Source organism: Sarcophilus harrisii, chromosome 4 (assembly GCF_902635505.1).
Source record: "Sarcophilus harrisii chromosome 4, mSarHar1.11, whole genome shotgun sequence".
NCBI lineage: Eukaryota > Metazoa > Chordata > Mammalia > Dasyuromorphia > Dasyuridae > Sarcophilus > Sarcophilus harrisii.
In genome coordinates this window covers 331,490,127-331,511,590 of record NC_045429.1, presented here as the reverse complement: position 1 = coordinate 331,511,590, position 21,464 = coordinate 331,490,127, and positions in this window count along the sequence as shown.

Below are 21,464 nucleotides of genomic sequence, written 5' to 3'. Positions count from 1 at the left end.
ACTTCCTTTTTGCAAGACCCTAAGGATACGGGGCGGGGGTGGGGGATGGGGTGGGGAGTGGGGATTGGGGATTGGGTAGGGTGGAGGAGTGGGGAAGTTAGATGAAGCAGTAAATAGAGCGCCTGGTCTGGAGTCAGGAAGATCTAAGGTTTTGTTTTTTTTTTTTTAACCACTGTTTTTTTTTTTTTATTTAATAGCCTTTTATTTACAGGTTATATGTAACTTTACAGCATTAACAATTGCCAAACCTCTTGTTCTAATTTTTCATCTCTTACCCCCCACCTGCTCCCCCCCATGACAGGATGACCAGTAGATGTTAAATATATTAAAATATAAATTAAAGATCTAAGTTTAAATGCCACTCCAAATACTCACCAACTGTCACCCTGGGCAAGTCTCTTAACCTTGTTTGCCTTAGTTTCCTCATTCATAAAATAAGCTGTAGAAAGAAGGTCAACTATTCTAGTATCTTTGCCAAGAAAACCCCTAAAAGTATCGGACGGGACTGGGAGGGGGGAGGAGGGAAATGGCTAAAAAGGATACAAAGAAACAAAACTACTCTTAAGGAGCTTACTATGGAATGCAAGAAAAGATAAATACTATCTGGTGGCAATTATGTTACAAGGGAGGAGGCAAGAAGAAAGGCCTTGGTAAGAGGTTATGAGAAATCTGAGAAGGGAGAGAAGGCTTTCCCATCTGGGTTGGATGGGTGAAAGTGTCTGGGAAGGATTCACCGAAGAGGTGCCCCAGATGGGGGAGTTCAATCCAAGTATGCTGAAAGTCTTGGCAAAATGCAGAATTAGAAGAAGGCCCATTTCAGGTAACAGACAACATAATTAAGGTTTGGTTGAAAGACTTTGACAGGCAATATTATGAAAAGAGGTTTGAACCAAATTGTAAATGACCTTGAATACCAGGCTGAGGAGTTTGCCTACTCAGCGCGAATTTTCAGCCTCTGATTCAAGAAACTCTTTAATAGGAAAAAGTATAGTAACGAGTTTAAATAGAATTTTAAAATTTAGGGGCAGCTAGTTGGTGCAGTGGATAGAGCACCAGCCCTGACGTCAGGAGGACCTGAGTTCAAATTTGATCTCAGACACTTAACTTAGCTAGCTGTGTGACCCTGGGGAAGTCACTTGATCTTCACAACAAGGAAGGTACTATTATCCCCATTTTTACAAATGAAGAAGCTGAGGCAAACAACCATTAAGTAATTTTCACAGGGTTCACAGGGTTCACAGGGTTGAATTAAAACACTTTCTAAACTTTAAGTTTTGTCACTTTTTTGAAGAGTGACTTGAAGATTGGATTATAAAAAATATAGACTACTCACTAACAGGCATAGTGTTTGTGGGGGAAAGTGGACAAGCTCTTACAAAAACCTAGCTATAAGGTACATGTGCCTGAAATTACTCATAACTGAATCAAAGGCTTGCAAGCTATTCTGTATCATGTGTCCCCTGCTTCTCTTCTCAGCCTTTCTGATCTAAATTTCTGATCTTCTGCTAGATAAAAGCACTTTTCTGCTCTTCTTGGCCACCACAGAGTGCTAAACTCTTATTAGCAATGCAGCAACATTATACACTCTTTCACCGAAATGATAGCCCTAAGGCCAAAACTATGTTTTAGGTTTTCTTTCTTGGCTGTATGCTGAATGTATTTTAGCAATAAGCACTCCTGTAAGCCAGAGAAATGAACATTTCCTCAGCCATATTCTCTGGGATTTTGAAGAATATCTGTTTTTCAAATAGTGGAGGATAATAGAGGGCACCAGTCAAGCCCCTCAAAGATTTCCCCTCTCTCGTCTGTAGATGATGCTAGAGGGCAATTAGCCCATCTTGCTTTTCACGTGAAAAAAGGATTTTATTTTCCACCAATCAACTCCCAGAATATCTGCAGGTCTTTTCTGCCCTCAGTATTTTCTTGAGCTCTAGATGGGGCTAAAGAGCATTGAGCTCAGCCAGCTCTTCACAAGGCACCAGAGTTCTACTACTGCAATGGGCTTTCTTTCAGTAGCTGCAGAGCCTGCAAACCTTTAGCCATTCCCCTCAATGGACTGAACATGACGTAGCTTCTCTTATCATCTGATACTTCTCTGGTCTGTTTCTTTTGTCAGGTTATTATTGTGTCTTCTCATTTTTCTGATCTCTGACTTCTCATCTCATCTTCTCCTATGGCTTCTAATGCTTCAAATTTGTTTCTTATGATTAGTGACCTATCTCAACCTTAGGTTGATCAATCAGAGGTCACATTTTTATCAGCTATAATACAATTGCTCAATAAATAAACATCTGTTAAGTATCTACTATGTGCTAGACACAGTCCTGAGTTTTGGTGGATATAATGTAGAGACACTGCCTGATCTAAATTAGAAATAATCAATAGAGGGAAGACACTGGAATTAAAGGGGATTAGGAAAGGCTTCTTGTAGAAGATGGGATTTTAAAAAATCAGATTTTCAGAAGCAGAATAAGATGGAATATCTTGTTTGAGAAAAAAATATACAATTTTCTTATAGTATTTGCGATAGAACCAACATCTGCCAGGATTTCCCCTTTCTCTTACAACAAAAATGCAACAGGGATTAATTTTCACAAAATAGTGACAAAACTGTCTAAAGATTATTCAGGTCATCATACTCTGCCCTGCTGAGGAGATGTGTTTCCAGGAAGGCATTATCTATATCACAGCATCTTAAAATGTGGGGTCTCATAATTGAATGTGGGAGTTGCAAAATTATGATATATTATCAACAAATGTTTGATTTGTATGCCTGTTCTAAAAACCTATATAGCCAGGTTCATGCAAAAACTTCTTGGGTTAAAAGGGGTGCAAGAGGAAAAAATTAGGAAGCCCTAATCTATACAAGCTGAGTGTTACTACATCCTTGTATACACATGCCATGTTCAAAGTTTAGTTAACTGTCCCATGTCTTACGAGTACTTTATTTCATCCTAAAATTTAACCTGAGCAGTATGCTTTCTTCAGTGCTCACACCTATGATGCCCAAACACTTCTCTGCTTTAGAGTTTCACAGAGATATACTTTAAAACTCTGTGGCACAGTGAGTAGAGTACTAGACCTGTAGTCAGGAAGATTCCTCTTCCAGAGTTCAAACCTGGCCTTAGACTGTGTAATCTTGGGCAAGTCATTTAGTTTCTTGTATAAATTTATCTTTTAAATATAATATCCTCCTTGATGGCAAAACCTCTTTACCTTTTTTGACTTTGTATTCCTGTACCTAGAACAAAGCTTTTGAGCCATAGATGTTTAATAAATTGGAGGGGGATTGAGGAAGAAAATCAAAGGTAATTCTAATTCAACACTGGGTGACAATAGTGAATACCATGGTGCCATCCACAAAAATCAAGAAGATAGAATAAGGAAGAGGCTTGTGGATGAAGATGAGTTTAACTTTGGACGTGTTGAGTCTGAGGTTTTGGGAGGACTCCAGGTGAAAGGGTCTGATAAACAATTGGAAATAAAGGAATGGAGATGACGATGATGATGATGATGATGATGAGTGAGAAGACTGGACAGATACAGATAGAGTCATCTATAGAATGTCAACGGAGTGTTTATATGATCAAAGGAGAAAATATGGAGATTTTTTATTTTTTTATTATAGATTTCTATTTACAAGATATATGCATAGGTAATTTTTCAGCATTGACAGTTGCAAAACCTTTTGTTCCAATTTCCCCCTCCTTCCCCCCACCCCTCTCCCAGATGGCAGGTAGACCAATACATGTTAAATATGTTAAAGTATATGTTAAATACACTATATGTATACACGTCCATACAGAATCAGACTTTGAAATAGTGTACACTTAACCTGTGAAGGAAATCAACAATGTAGATGGACAAAAATAGAGGGATTGGGAATTCTATATAGTGGTTCACACTCATTTCCCTGAGTTCTTTCGCTGGGTGTAGCTGGTTCAATTCAATGCTCTTCTGTTGGAGCTGATTTGCTTCATCTCATTGTTGAAGAGGACCACGTAATATGGAGATTTTTTAAAAAGGGCCAATGAGAGAATATTGGGTGATATCTAATTTTAAAAGGTGAGGTAGAAGTGGAGGAGAAGAGATACACACACACATATGCAAACACATACATAGTAACCACCTGAGACACATTCTGAACACATTAGACTTTCTATCCAACTTCTCTGGACAGACCCAGAAACATTATACAGACAATACTCTGACTTTTGTCACAAATACCATGATCTTTCATTGAACACTGTCAAACATACTCCCTGTTTTACTTACTGATCCACCAAAAATATGTACATGAGTACCTTCAGAAAAACATACCCACACATATACATCAAATCCCTTAGAGTACATACACATAGGGGTGTATCTCAGAGTTGTTTTGAGTTGCATTTCTCTGGTAGTAATTTGGAGCATTTTTTTTTTCATGTCCATAAGTGGGTTTAATTTCTTCATCTGAAAAAAAAAAAAGAGTATACATATATTAAGATTGGTATATTTTGGAGATCTTTATTTCACCTCCCACTTGCACTGATGAATCAGATTCTCAGCTATATCTTTGCCTTATGGTTTCAAGAGTAACTTGAAAAGGTGATTATCTTCATAATTTTAGCAGCTTATGCTCCCAATTTGCTATGTTGTCTCTACTAGTTTTCTCCTCAATATGTGAGTTTTGCCAGTTGGTATCTTCCCTAAACCATTAATCTACCTAGTGACTGTACTCTCCTATCAATTTAACCAATTAAAATCAATTTTTACAAAGAGATTTTTAATGAAAAGATATTGCAAGAACCAAAATTTAAAAGTATTTCTCCTATTACTAAAGTATATCTTCCCCTCTACAATTTCTGTGATTGGGGAGAGTAAGCTTAGACTCAAATTGATTGCTACTAAGCATTTGTCACACTAAATTAAATCATTTTTAAAATTAAAAAAAATTTAAAAACATTAACAATTTTCTGTTTCTATACTACTTAACTTGTCAGGTGGAAAATATATTTTTTAACAAATAGGCAGACTCAAACAAAACAAATCCCCACATGGTCATATTTAAAAAATATATGTATCTTGTTCTAAAATATTCTGTAAGTAGTTAGGTGGCATGATTCATTATTATGCCTCTGGAATGGTTGTTCATTGCACTGATCAGAGTTTTTAAATCTTTCAAAGTTTGTTTTTATAGTGTTGTAATTCTATAAACTGTTCTCCTCTTACTGCTCTCTCTACCCTGCATCAGTTTCTACAAGTCTTCTCAGTTTTCTCTAAAATCATCCCTTTTAATCATTTTTTATGTCAAAGAGTATTTCATGTATTCCTATACCATAATTTCTTTAGCCATCCTCCAACTTTTGGGGATCACTTTCACTTCCAATTCTTTGCTATCACAAAAAACAGATACACCCGTATATTCACACACACACACACACACACACACACACACACACACACACATATCCATGAGTCTTTTCCCTCTTTCTTTGAACTCTTTGGGCTATAGAGTTGCTAATGTTATCACTAGGTCATAGGGTATATGGAGTTTAGTAACTTTTAAAATAAAATTCCAAATTGTTTTTCAGAATATCTGTATCAATTTATAGCTTCACTAAAAATACATTGCTGTGCCCATTATCCCCAGGCCCCTCTAACATTTGTCATTTTTCTTGTCAACTTTGCTAATCTGATGGGTGTGAAATGGAACCTCAAAAGTTCGATCCCAAAAGTGACATAGTCAATGGAGAGGGTCAATCCATTGCCTTCATGATTCAGTGTCTTGAGTACACCATGGGTTCACTGCTGTGCTGGGTCAAGCAGGTTAATCCTCAGGAATGTGTTGGTGCCTCACTGGGCTCAGCTGCTGGCAAACTCTGGTATAGAATCCAGTTCCTGGACCCCTGTTGACTCTATAACATTTTTGAAACGCATAAGATCGTAGCTGTCTTCCATACTTCACCTAAGAACAGTAAAGAATACATAGATTTATTTAGCACTCATAGTGTATCAGGGCAACACCATGTGTTCATGATTGCATGTCAGTCAACCCATCTGGGAAAGACTTGAGGCATGCCTTGCAAGTTGATTCTCCATAAGTATTGTTTTCCTAGGAGATGATTGTAGAGCTAGACTGGATGTGGCCTTGGGGGTGATGCTACTCCTGGGCCTATTATGTATAGGATCCTGGGAAGTCTTCCTAGTAATAATATCTCATCTCTTTTTCATAGCAAATTATTGCCTCAGCTAGTATAGCTTGCTTGCAGTTGGCAGTTGCTTTTGGTAGTAGTTGGGGAAAAGGAGTGGACTGAAAGTAGGCCACATAGTGGTGATGAAATGATGCTATTTCAAGGGTTCTAGGGCTTACTTTCCACTTGGTGACAATTGGTTAGCGTTTAGCACATTTTTTTTTTTTTGCATATAGTAAATGCTTAATAAATACTTTTTACTTCATTCCATTCATTCATATGTAATTTATATCTTATCTAAGATGTGTTTGTTCAGATGACAGATTCAATGTCTTATTTTTGGATATAATTAGTAAGTATATATACATATATGTAAGTATGGTGTGTATAACTAAAGGGGATCAGTGTGATGATTTTAGATGATTGTATATTAGCTTGTTCAAAGGGTTTATTGTGTTCATTTTTGTCCACATGAATAAGAATTATTGTTTGAATTAATTAGTAGGTATAGGCAGGCAAACATAGTCTGCTCCCTCCAGACATACATACTGCTATCATGTAGACTAATAAACACACTGACCTCTCGGGCAGATGCTATATACTGGTCGTCTCACTGGAATCTTCTGTAAAAACACAATAATTCTCTGGGACACAAATTTACTGATTCCTTTTATATAGACATACACTTATCCTAGATACATATTAACATCCTAAGTTACAAATTAAACATAATGAGCCTCTCAGACAGCTCTCCCCCCCTCCACAGTCTTACCCATTATATGACATACCTGAATATATAAAACCTTCACATATAGACTATACATGCATATTAGAACCCTTCCTACAGATATGCAATGCTCCCACCTCTCTATAGACACATATACATACACACACAATCATGCATATACTTACTATCTCAAGTACAAATATACTGATGACATTAAATACAAGCCAATACATAGTAAACACCTGAGAGAAATATATATAGACCATCTCAGGCAGATATATACATAGCTATATATATATATATATATATATAGATATATAGATAGATAACCTTATATGCACACACTAAATCTATCTAAAACATACACACACTTTGACCTGCTTATATAGACACATTGACTCCCGTAGACACTGTTACTATAAGATAGAAAATGGTCCCCTTATATAAACATTCATATGGAGAATCCTTCAGTCAAACACAAACTGATTGCCCCACAGACACACATAGACCCATTCAGACTGGCACACATACCCTCTTTCAGAAGGCACTGAATCCTTCTTATATAACATTAGGTACTTCCTGTTTGGACATTGCTGTGCTAATCGTTGTTCCCTATCTTCCTAGACCTTACAATTCAGGAGGAAGATGAGGCACTAACATCAATAGCTATAAAATACATACTAAATGCATCAGATGATTAGGGGGGGGAAAAATGATATATAGAGCCTGGGCCTGGACTACTAATATAGTTCATAATCTCCACCCCTTCCCAATATATGTTCTTTTCATTAACAGTCAGCTGGTAGAAACAGTTAACTCTTGGCAAGATTAATTGCTAAGATGGCATAGTAAGAATAGTAGCTATAAAACATCCTTCTCTTTAATAGGGCATACTCTGTCACAAATACATATGTGTCTATGGGAAGTGTGAGCTCAAATTTAAAGTAAAATGATAATGAGGTATGCATGCAAAATAAAATGCTAGAGGTAATACTGAAGGTAAATGCAACTCATACCACTAGATATAGAAGAATCTCAAAAGACTTTGTCTCCTTATATTGTACTCACAAAGTTTCCTTTAGGTTTAGTATCTCTCACTAGCCAAACTTCTTTTTTTAAAAAATATATTAAAATATAAATTAGATACACAATAAGTATACATGACCAAACCGTTATTTTGCTGTACAAAAAGAATCAGACTCTGAAATATTGTACAATTACCTTGTGAAGGAAATCAAAAATGCAGGTGGGCATAAATATAGGGATTGGGTATTCAATGTAATGGTTTTTAGTCATCACCCAGAGTTCTTTCTCTGGGCGTAGCTGGTTCAGTTCTTTACTGCTCCATTGGAAATGATTTGGTTGATCTCATTGCTGAGGATGGCCAGGTCTATCAGAACTTAGCCAAACTTCTTAACTGAGTTCCTAGGGTCTGTTCCTCTACATAGCTTGACTCTTAGTGGATAAGACTAGCTATCTCTTGAGTCCATACCATATAAAGCCCTTTGTCATTCTCCCAAATGCTAATGCTCTCCCTCTCTAACTACCTTGCATTAAATGACCTTGTATTTATTCTCTTTATATTTTATCTGCATGTACTTATATATGTACTTTTCTTCCTAGATAGAATGAAAACTCATTGAAAGTAGAGATGTTTCATTCTTTCTATTTTTAATCTCAGCATCTAATATTGGGCAAAGACATAGTCAGAGCTTATTAAAGATTTGTTAATTGGTTGGTTGATTGGTGAGAGGGAAGAGACTGGAAAAAAGGAAATCAAACAGGAATCTATTATGATAATGCAGGTAAGAGGTGATTAGAGGGAACTGGAGTGGTGTCCATTAGGTGAGTCCAAAAAATTGTATATATGAGAGAAAACTAGGACTTGAGAAATAATTAAATATTGGGAGAAAAAAAGTGGAAAAAATGAAAGATTGTTTGGTAACTAAGGAAGTGGAAGTCATGACTTGTTTATGCATGATTGTGTGTGTATGTATGTGTATGTGTCTATAGAGAGGTGGGAGCATTGCATATCTGTAGGAAGGGTTCTAATATGCATGATAGTCTATATGTGAAGCTTGTATACTTGTTTATACAAGAAATGAAAGGGAAATGTTCTGTGATAGTATGAGGGGAAGTAAGAGACAAATGAAAAGCTTTTTTTTTTTTCTTTTCTTTTTTTTTTTTAAAGGAATTGGGAAGATTGGGAGCTTGTTTTTGAAAGCTGCTGATAGGAAGAGATTAAAGATTCAACTGATAAAATACAATGTAATGAATACTTAAGTGTCCACTATGTGTCAACTACAGATACAAAGAAAAAATTTTGAGATTCTACTATAAGGACATGCAACATTGTATACATTCAGGTAGTTAAATACAAGGCAAGTTAGGAAGAACACTAACAATGGGTGCTCAGAAAAAGGTCTTCCTGTCAACAGGCGGATCTGAGTTGAGCCTAGAAGGAAAAGATTCTAGAAGGTAGAACTCAGGAGACTGTGCATTCTAAATACATGGAAAGCTTAAGCAAAGACCCAGAAGTATGAGAAAGAATGTGGAGTCTGCAGAATAGTTAGTGCCCAATTTGGCTAAAATGTTGAGAATATGAAGCAGCATAATATGAAATAAATCTGAAAAAGTAACCTGGAATCTGATTATGGAGATCACTAAATGCCAGGCTGAGGAGGCCTTGAGGCAATAGAGAGACAATAAAGGTTTGGGAGTAGAAAATTGACATAGACTATTTTGATCAGTGAAGGGCAAATGGATTGGGAAAACAAAAGAATGGAAACAGGGAGACCAATGGGAAGCTATTACATTAATCTAAATGAGAGATGATTAGGGCTTAAACTAGAATAGTGGCCATGTAATATATGTAAGCATTGAAAAAGGAATGGGTGAGGGAGACATTGTGGAAGTAATTGCCAAGGACATGGGTCAGTTCTGAGAATCTAGAGATAGGAAAAAATCAAGCTTGACTTTGAAATGGCAGGCCTAGGTGACTGGAGGGCTGCTACATACCTTCAATAAAACTGAGAAAACTAGAAAAAAGCCTAAAAGATAATTAGTTGTCTTTCTTACATATTGCATTTGAGATGCAGACAGGTAACCCAGGTGACGATATACTACAGGCAGTTGGCTAAGGACTGAACCTCAAGGAAAAGATTAGGGTTGAATATTTAAGTTTATTTTTATTTAAGTTTCTTCTACCAAGCATTATTAAGAAAACTTGTCTTTACATTTCCAAAGCATGACAAATATTTGTTCAATACTATGTGGACACAATTCTTATGGTTTTACTGTAAATCCACAATTTTCTTTTTTCCAACATCTTAGGACCATGTGATTATATACACAAACTTCCATATGTCTATAACACACACACACACACACACACACACACACACATACAATTTATTATACATACACAAATTTTACCATGTTCCTAATTAATGCATTTTGGGGAATTCTGAAGTAAGTCCACTTGTTACTTTCAATATCAAAAGTCTGCCTAAGTTATTTTCAAAGAAGCACAGAATTACAGATGAGAAATTTAGGCCTGGAGAGATTAATTAACTTGCCCAAGGCCAGCTTTGTTTCTACTGTACCATGTCTAAACTATGTATTTATTGATTTTGTTTGACTATACTTATTTCTTATAAGGGAAAGTCATCTAGGCAGAAATGGGGGGTGTAAATTAGGAGGTAGTGATAGTGATAAAAAATGGAAAAAAAAGAAAGAAGGAAGGAAGGGAAAGAAGGAGGAATAAGTAATAAAGTTTGGGGGTGGAGTAGAATACCATTATTTATTTCAAAGAGATAATGAAAAGCAGCAGTATACTGGATAAAACTAGCCTAAAACTTAGGTTGAATTCAACCTCTATCTTTGACATCCTAGGAAAGTCACTCAGCCTCTCAAAGTTACTAATCGGAAAAGACTGAACAAATATTATTATAAGAATATAATCAAACTTTATTATACTCAAACAATGAATATAAAAAATTCAGAGATACTTGAGAAAAATTGAATGAATTAATTAAGAATAAAATCAGAACTAAGAGAATAATTTATACCATGGTAACGATAATGTAAGGAAAATTACTTTTAAAAATATCAGAGATCTGATCAATGTTGTGATTATTTACCATGTAGGGGATGAATTAGATATTAAAATACACAAAGAAGGAAAAGAAAATTATTAAAACATTTTATAATATATAGAAGAAAGCAAAAAAAATTTTTGGAAGGGGCACAGACAGACCAGGAAACTTCATTACTACTTTGTTAAATTTAATATTTGCTTTTAAAAATACATATAACAAAAGTTTGTTTCGTCTGAAATGATCTTTGTTCTTTGTTTTAAAATGTATGTGTTTCATGTGCAAAAATGTTTGTATCAACTCTTTTCATGGTGGCAAGAAATTGGAAATTGAGTGGATGCCCATCAATTGGGGAATAATTGAATAAGTTGCAGTATAGGAATGTAATGGAATATTATTGTTGTATAAGAAATAATGAGCTAATTGATTTCAGAAAAAAACTGGAAAAACTTACATGAACTGATGCTGAGTAAAAACAGCAGAATCAGAACAGTATACACAGTAACAGCAAGATTGCATAATGATCAATTATGATAAACTTGGTTCTCTCAACAATGCAGTGATCCAAGACAATTCCAAATAAACTTGGGATGGAAAATGCCATCTGTATTCAGAAAAAGAATTATGGAGACTGCATCCTCAAGGAATAAAGCATACTATTTTCATGTTTTGGTTTTTTCCCCCTTTCTTATGGTTTTTCCCTTATGATTTTTCTTTCACATGATTAATGCAGAAATATATTTGCAATGATTATACATGTTTAACCTATATCAAATTGTTTGCTGTCTTGGGGAGGAGGGAGATAAAAGAGAAAGGAAGAAAAATTTGGAATTCAAAATCTTGACAAAAAATGATTGTTGAAAACTATCTTTAAATATAATTGGAAAAATAAAATACTAGTAAGTGAAAAATAAAATGTATTAACAATTTTAAGTTTCTAATAAAAAATAATTTAAAAAATGAACTAATGCAGTGACAAGAAATCAGAGTACTGATGATAGAGAAGTAGACCTGAATGGGTGAAAATTGGATGTACTTACCTACAAAACAAAAGAGGAAAACCAATTAGATTAGAAGACAGAATCCCAAAATACGTTGTTTACTAGAAATATATTTGAAATCAAATTAAAATGGTTATGGAGAAAAAAATCTTCAGCTAAACTAAAAAAACAAAACAGGGTGACAATCATGATTTCAGATAATCTACAGTAAATATAGAAAAGATAAAAAGGAAATTGAGTCAATGCAATAATAAGAAAATATACTGAAAATGAGAACTAGGTTTAGTAGGATAGAGGGAAATGACAAGAAATTATGATTAGAGAGGGAAGGAATTGCAGTTTTAGATGATGGAGCTGCTACAATTTTTAGTGATGAAGTCTGAGATAGCTAAGGTAAAATAGAAATAATGGTCATGGTAGTTGAAGAGACTGGGAAGTCAGAATGTTCTAAGGAATTTAAATATGAATAAGAAAGGCAGATGAACCAGGGATAGTGGTACATGCTTATAATCTTTGCTACTAGGGAAAGCTAAGATTAATGGACCACTTGACTTCAGGAGTTCTGAGGTGCAGTAGGGTCAAGGTTGATTAGGTGTCTGAACTATAGGCACTAATATGATCAACGTCATGGATAGACCCTTACTAGGTTGCCTAAGGAGTAATGGCCATGCCTAGGATGGAAAAATGGAAGTTATAATTTCTGTACTGGTCAGCATTGTACTGGGCTTCCACTCTACTTTCAACATGGTTGAAATAGAGATTCAGTCAAAAAATATATAAAGAGAGCGAAGATCAGGTAAGGGACAACAAGAATGATCTAATAAAAAAATATTTTTAAAAGTGATCTAGGCCCTTACTTAAGTTATGTATTGATACAAGGTTTAATAGATGCTTAGTTAGTGATTGCATCAAGGAAACCTGTCTCTCCCCAGTGATTTTATCATGTTTGGGTGATTAAAAAACTCATGGGTGATGAGGCTGATCATTGGAAGGCGTGATTAGCTGTTAAGTTCACAATTGGTGCAGACAATATATGAACTAGGTAACAACAGAATGGTAACTATCAGTGTCCTCCTCTCTCTTCAAATACAATATCCCATATTATGATTGCTTTTTTCCTTTTCCACACTTAACTAAATATTGCTGAAGAACATTATTAAATTGAGCTGATTTCTCCCACTTGAAAAAAAATGTGGTAAACTCATCTGAACCCTTATTGCTGATCTGGAAGTATCCAACTCTTACAGTCTTATTCCTCACATTTATTGTTTCAGTTTTTTTTTTCCTTCTTACATTCAATAAATGCTTCATACCCCATTCAACACTTACAGTGAGATAAGCAATTTATAGTGGGGCAAAATCCCCCAGCAACCCCTCTGCCATTACTTAAAACTTAACACTACTATTTAACTTTTTAGCATTATTACCTAGTCTTTCCTAATCTCTCTCATATCATAGAAGAAGAAATATCACTGTTTTCTAATATGGACAGTCCCTTTTCTAATATCTTTGGCTGCTTTTCTTTAAAACTCCTCAACTTTGCTCTTTCCTTCTCTACTGGCTTCCTTAGTGCATGGACAACTCTGTCCAATTCTTAAAGAGTCTTGTTCCCCAACCAACTCTTATTCTTTCTCCTTTTCTGAAATGCTAATCTTCTTAAAAATAATTTTATTAATGTCTTTTGTTTTTCTATATCACCATAATTTTCTCTAGCATCCCTCTTTCTCTCCCTCTGAGAAAGTCATCCCATAAAACAAATAATATTCTTTAAGAGAAAGAAGGGAAAATTTAAAATGTTCTATCCTTGCAAAGAGATGGAATGACAGTATCTTCTCATATTTATTCTTTCCAGCTATGCTTGTTCTTTGTAATTTTCCAACATTCAATTTTGATTTTTTTATGGTTGTTCTTTCAATTTGCATTATTATAATCATTGTATATATTATTTTCTTGATTTTGCTTGTTTCATTCTGAACCAGTTCATATAGAACTCTTCATGCTTCTCTGTATTTGTCATATTCATTATTTCTTACATCACAGCAATATTCTATGATCATTTTTACCAATTTTCAGAGTATAAGTTGAAACTTCAGAGTTATTTTGGCATATATTTCTTTTAATAGCTACTTGGAGCATTGTTAATAATTTTCAGTTCTTTTGAGACTTACTCATTTATATCCCTTGATCACTTGTCTCTTGGGGTCTTTGGTTTTAAATGTATCTAGATTATTTATATATCTTAGATATAAAACCCTTATTAAAGAAGTTTTATAGAATCCCCTCCCCTTTCTACCATTTTCTTTCTTATCCTAGGTGAATTGTATTTGTGCAGAAACTTAAATATCATGTAATAGAAACAAATTTCATGTGATAAAAGTTTTTAATCTTTTTTTATTGCCTCCAGCCCTCATTTGGTTAAAAATATATATCCAGACTATAAAATACTTGGCTATTCTGATCAAGACAATGATCCAAAACAATTTTAAAGGACCCATGATGAAACATATTCACTTCCAGAACAAGAGCTGATGAACTCTAAATGCAGATTGAAGCATACTTATTTTTTCTCCTTAATAGTATTTTATTTTTTCTAATTACTATATATATAGATATAGATATAGATATAGATAGTTGAGGCAATTGAGGTTAAGTGACTTGCCCAGGGTCATCCAGCTAGGAAATGTTAAATGTCTGAGAACAGATTTGAACTCAGGTCCTCCTGACTTCAAGGCTGGTACTCTATCCACTGTACCACTTAGCTGTATGTCTATGTATGTAATACAATACTATGTATGTCTATGTATGTAATATAAAGAACAAATAGTAGATAAAAGCTGAGACCATTTTCTTATGTATTTGGCACTCTTCCAATTTTTGCAAAGTTTTTCATGGCTTCTGATTTTTTTGTTTTGCTTGTAGAAGCTTCTTTGGAGGTCAGTCATCAAAGAGACAAAATCTGTGGTGCATATGGACAACATTGGACCCAATGTCCTAGGGTTTGGTTATATCTCACAATCAATGGGCAGCAAGAACAATTCCCATTACTTAGATTTATACCTGACCAGGAAAATAGAGATAAAGAAGTCAATACATGGCACATAGCAGGAATTTAACAAATATTGATTGATTTGAAAGTGACAAAAAGTCACCAGAATACCTCCTTAGGTTTTTTTCCATTTGTTGCTTCCCAAATACATTTGTTATTTTCTAGTGACTTTTACTTTTCTAGCTGATTGGAAGCTTGATGAATTTCTCATTTTCACAGTCAGTTTCCATGTGGAAAGCTCAATTCAAAGTCAGAGAGAGAAGTTGTCCCATTCTATTTCGGTTGAAGTTTTCAACATTCATTTTTTGGGTAAAATTTTGAGTTCTAAAAATTTTTTCTCCCTCTCTCCCTTACCTACACTCTCACCAAGACAGGAAGCAATCTGATATGGATTATACATGTACAGTCATTTTAAGTATATTTCTATATTATTGATGTTGTGAAAGAAAAAAAAATTTTAAAAGGGAAAAACTATGAGAAAGAAAAAAACAAAAAGGTGAAAAGTACTTTTCAGTCCTATTCAATCTCCATATTTCTTTCTCTTGATACAGATGACATTTTCTATCCCAAGTCTATAAGAATTGTCTTGGATCACTATATTGCTGAAAAAAAGCTAAGTCTATCATTGTGAATCATCATAAAATCTTAGTATTATTATGTACAATGTTCTCCTGGTTCCTCACTTAATATCAGTTCATGAAAGTTTTTCCAGGTTTTTCTGACATCAGCCTGTAAAGCATACTTAAAAAAAAAAAAACTCTCCCCCCCTTTTGTTTGTTTTTGCAACATGACTTATATGGAAATATGTTTTTAATGATTTCACATGTATAATCAATATCAAATTGTTTCTCTTTTCAAAGAGAGGGGAGGGTTGGGAAGGAGAGAGAATTTGAAACTCAAAAATTTTTTTAAACTTATTTTTAAAAAATTTTGTTAATTTTGTACATGTAATTGGGAAATATGAAATAAGTTTAATGAAATGAATAAAAATACATGAAAATATAAAAAGACTACATCTCCTGTCTATAACTATGAGTTATATGATTTGCATCTCCTCTAATTTTTTAACAGTTGCCTCTAATATTAAGGTCATATAATCATTTAGAATATATTATGAAATCTAGTATAATTTGCTAATCTAAGAATAATTTTTTTTTGCCACACTGCTTTCCAGTTTTCTCAAAAGTTTTTATCATATAAGGAGTGTTTCCATAAGCAATGAATATTCCTTCAGCTATGAAGCACTTTGTTTTGTTTTGTTTTGTTTTTGTTTTGTTTGTTTTTTATTTAATAGCCTTTTATTTACAGATTATACATATGGGTAACTTTACAGCATTGACAATTGCCAAACCTCTTGTTCCAATTTTTCCCCTCCTTCCCCCTACCCCCTCCCCCAGATGGCAGGATGACCAGTAGATGTTAAATATATTAAAATATAAATTAGATAATAAGTATACATGACCAAACTGTTATTTTGCTGTACAAAAAGAATTGGACTCTGAAATATTGTACAATTAGCCTGTGAAGGAAATCCAAAATGCAGGTGGGCAAAAATAAAGGGATTGGGAATTCAATGTAATGGTTTTTAGTCATCTCCCAGAGTTCTTTCTCTGGGCATAACTGGTTCAGTTCATTACTGCTCCATTGGAAATTATTTGGTTGATCTCATTGCTGAGGATGACCAGGTCCATCAGAATTGGTCATCATATAGTATTGTTGTTGAAGTATATAATGATCTTTTGGCCCTGCTCGTTTATAAAGCACTTTGTAATTGAATCTGAACAAGTTTTTTGTGTGTTTTGGTATTTTGATCCCCAGATACTTTGGGGTTATTTGGAATAAGATTTTCCTTTTTATCATTGCCATTTGGATTTGTTATCATTACATAGAAATACTGTTGATTTTAAAGTTTATTTCATAGCATGGAACTTTGCTGAAGCTATTTCCTCATTAACATCTTTTCTGAATTCTTAGAATTTTCTAAATAAATCATCATATTAGCAAAAAGAGATAGCTTTTTGCCTTTAATTTCTTTTTCCCGTTTTATTGCTATTGATAATATTTCCAGAAGTATAAATAATAGTGGGCAGAAAAGCATTTTTGCTTTAGTATATTTCTGTTTGGTATGGTATTACTTTTGATTTTAGATAATTTTTTTATATTGAAAAAGTCCCTCTATGTCTATACTTTACATGTGTGTATGTGTATGTGTTAGCATAAATGAGTGTTCTATATCTATTGAGATAATCATATAATTAGGGATGTTTTTGTTTTTAATATGATTAATTATGTTTATTATTTTCCTAATGTTGAAATATTCTTGCATCCCTGATATGGGTTTAACTTGATAATGATAAACAATTTTTGGATGAATCTTTGTAGGCTTTTGAACAAGATTTTATTTAATAATTTTGAATTGATATTCAGTAATGATATTAACCTATAGGTTTTTTTTTTAATTCCTTCCCCCACCCTGGTTTAGATGCTAGGATTATATCTATCCCATTGCAGGAATCTAGTAGAATGCTTTCTTTACCAATTTTTGAGATAAAATTTGTGTAGTGTTGGTGCTAATTATTCTTTTTAAAAGTTTAATAGAATTCTCCTGTCAATCTATCAAGACCAGAAAGTTTCTCCCCACACAATTCCCTCTTCCCAACCCCAAACCCTTTGATAGTTCCTTAAAATCTAGTTCTAATTCTTTTTCTGAAATTGGATTATTTAAAATCTTTGTATTATTTAAGATGAAATAGTTAATTTTCTCTTTGTTTGATATTTCATATTTTGAGGTGTTCCTTTATTTCTTTGTGTCCTCAGTTTTGGCAGCAAATAATTATGTATAAGTTTTGATTATTTTTTTAAATTCTGGTTTCATTGTGATTTCACATTGTTCGTTTGTTTTTTTTTTCTTCATTTGATTTTTCTGTCCTCTTCTTTTTAATCATATTGGCTAAATATTCATCAATTTTATTGTTCTTTTAAAAGATTTAACTTTGTTTTATTTATCATTAATATAGTATTTTAGATTACCTGTTTGTCTAGTTCTCTTCTAATTAAAAAAAAATCTCTCCTGTGCTTATTTTAGATTTTTCTTTTTTTGTTTTCTTATTTTTAAAAAATTCACATCAATTCCTTAAACTTTTTTTCTATTTTCTTAATGAATGGTTTTGTATATAATTTTTTCAGAGTATCACTTCAGCTATAGCTCAGAAATTTTGATATTTCTTTTTGATACCTAGCAAAAATATTTGAAATACTATTTCATGATTACTATTTTCATATAATCACTGTTTCTATGATTTGCTTTTTGATTCATTCATTATTTAGCTTTTTTTTTTGGTTAAGCCTCCATTTGGATGAATCTTTTGCTTGTGCTTTCTGAATTACTATTTTTATTTGATATGTTCTATAAAGGATGTGTTTATGATTTCTGTCTTTTAACATTTCTTTGCAGCATGTGTATCCTAATATGTGGTCAATTTTTGTAAAAGTTCTATGTGATGCTTAGAAATATATGGATTTTTAAAAAAGAGTTCATAAGATATGTCTTTTAGCTCTAGTTTCTCTAACAATTGGTTCAACTCTATATTTTTCTTTTTGTTTATTTGTTAGATTTATCTAAAACTGAGACATTAATCTCGTCAATAGTGTATTACTGTCTATATCTTCTTGTAATTCAGTTAAATTTTTTTATTTATGCTAAGGCTTCTGGAGCATATAAGCTTAATACTAATAATGATTTATTGTCTATGCTTCCTTCCTATATTGTGAACTTTTTTCCCCCCCTAAGACTTTGATTACAACTCCTGCCTTTTTAGATTGACCTGATGCATAGTAAATTTTGTATATGCTTCTCATTTTTATTATTTTGGTATGTCTTTGCTTTTTTGTTGTGTGTTTCTTATAAATAATATATTACATTACAATTGTTTTCTTATCTAATTTATAATCAGATATCATGGAGGCAAAAGACATCTAGAACAATGGGAGGGCATGAACCCAGAGAGATTCCATGTAAGTGGGGGGAAAATGATCTTGGAGAAGGCAAAGGATGATATTAAACTATACAATTAGAGATACAAGAAAATTCCTACTAAGGGACATCCACTTCTATTAACTGCAGAAATTCTAATTCTAAATGAGGGGCCAACAGAAAAAGGGGACAAAGGGACAAGCTCTTTAAAGCAGTAAGGAAAAAACCTGTTTAGAACCAAAACTAGGTATCTAATAGCATGAGGAATACTAAGGCTAAAGAAGGTCTAAATAAGGATAATTAATCAAAGAATGTCGATATAATACATGGAAAGGGAAAATATATAATGAAGAGAATAAAGGAAGCAATTTTTAAAAAGAAAAAAATGTATATAAAAACTTACAAAACCAATGAAGAAAACAACTTGAAGGGGAGAAAGGGAAGGGGATTTTACTTGACTACTTAACTGGGGGGAATAAAAGAGGGAAAGAATTAAATAACTAGATAAAAGGAAGAAAGAATTTAAGCAAAACTCTAAAACTAGGGAAAGGTATTAAGCAGGAGACAGGGAGATGAGAAGTTGAAAGTGAGATGAAAGTCTGTGAGAATACGGTTGCCTTAAAGTGAATTAATCTAAAATAATAGAAGAGACCAAATACTGTCTTTACAAAAAGAGGGGATGAGGGGTGAAAAGATGGTAATAGAAACAGAGGACAGTATAAATCTGTCAAAATTTCAAATGTGAATGGATTAAACAACCCAATAAAACAAAAAAGTGACAGATTCTTTAAGAAAAAAAATATCCTAAAGTCCCTTCTTATTCTTATGTGATCTTCTTAAGGACAGGAACAATCTTGCTTTTTGTATCATATTTCCTGCTCTTAGCAGCATCTGTATGTATTGTTTAATATTTGCTTTTCGTTAATTCATTGGACTCACAGCATGATAATTGTGGAAGAATTGCACATGTTTGGCATGTATTGAATTGCTTGCTGTCTAGGGGAGAAGGTTGGAGGAAGGAAGGGAGAGAAAAGTTTAAAACATGGAGTTTTGTGGGGGCAAATGTTGAAAACTATGTATATATTTTGAAAATAAAATTAAGAAAAAAGATGGGAAGGGGCAGCTAGGTGGTGCAGTGGATAGAGCACCAGCCCTGAAGTCAGGAGGATCTGAGTTCAAATTTGGCCTCAGACACTTAACATTTCCTAGCTGTGTGACCCTGGGCAAATCACTTAGCTCCAATTGTTTCTGGGGGAGGGGGGGAGAAGGAAAAATGAAGGTGTTCCAAACGATGACAAACAAAATATAAAGCTGACAATATAATTTTGTCAGAATATGATTTAATATTTTTAAAAATTCATTTCACTCTGAGCAGGACCAGGAGATCATTATATACTTCAGCAACAATACTATATGATGACCAGTTCTGATGGACCTGGCCATCCTCAGCAACAAGATCAACCAAATAATTTCCAATGGAGCAGTAATGAATGGAACCAGCTATGCCCAGAGAAAGAACTCTGGGAGATGACTAAAAACCATTACATTGAATTCCCAATCCTTATATTTATGCCCACATGCATTTTTGATTTCCTTCACAAGCTAATTGTACAATATTTCAGAGTCTGATTCTTTTTGTACAGCAAAATAACGTTTTGGTCATGTATACTTATTGTGTATCTAATTTATATTTTAATATACTTAACATCTACTGGTAATCCTGCCATCTCAGGGAGAGGGTGGGGGGTAAGAGGTGAAAAATTGGAACAATAGGTTTGGCAATTGTTAATGCTGTAAAGTTACCCATGCATATATCCTGTAAAAAGGCTATTAAAAAAACTAAAAATAAAATTCATTTCACTCGAGATATAGTACTGGAGGGCCAATGATAGGACTGCTTTGCACATTGCACTCAAGAGACACAGGACTGCAGCATCAATGTCAGGACTGCTTTGGATATAGATATTTGGGAATCACTTACATAGAGGTAACTGCTGAAACCCTGACTACTGAGAGCAATTGTAAAGAAAGGGTACATGACCAGATTTTAGGGAAAGTTCATAGTTATGCAGTTATCCTATGGGACAAGGAAGAGAAACAAAGGAAGTCAATACATAAAATGTTTCATTGAATTTAGAGCTTTAAAGAACCTCATAGATTATCTAGCATAAATCCCTTCATTTTACTGTTGAGAAAATTAAAGGTCAGAGGGAAACAAGTGATTTAGGATAGTGGAATTTAGAGTTGGAAGGGACCTTTAATACCATCTCCTAATTTTTAGCTAAGTAGACTGAAGTTTAGACGTTAAATGACTTCTCAAAGCTGGAATTTTCACTCAAGTTTGCTGGCTCTGAATTCAGTGCTCTGACCTCTGTATTATGAACCTTTCATCTTCCCAACCTTTCCGGAGGATCCTGTACTATCCAGATTAGGAATGGAGAAAC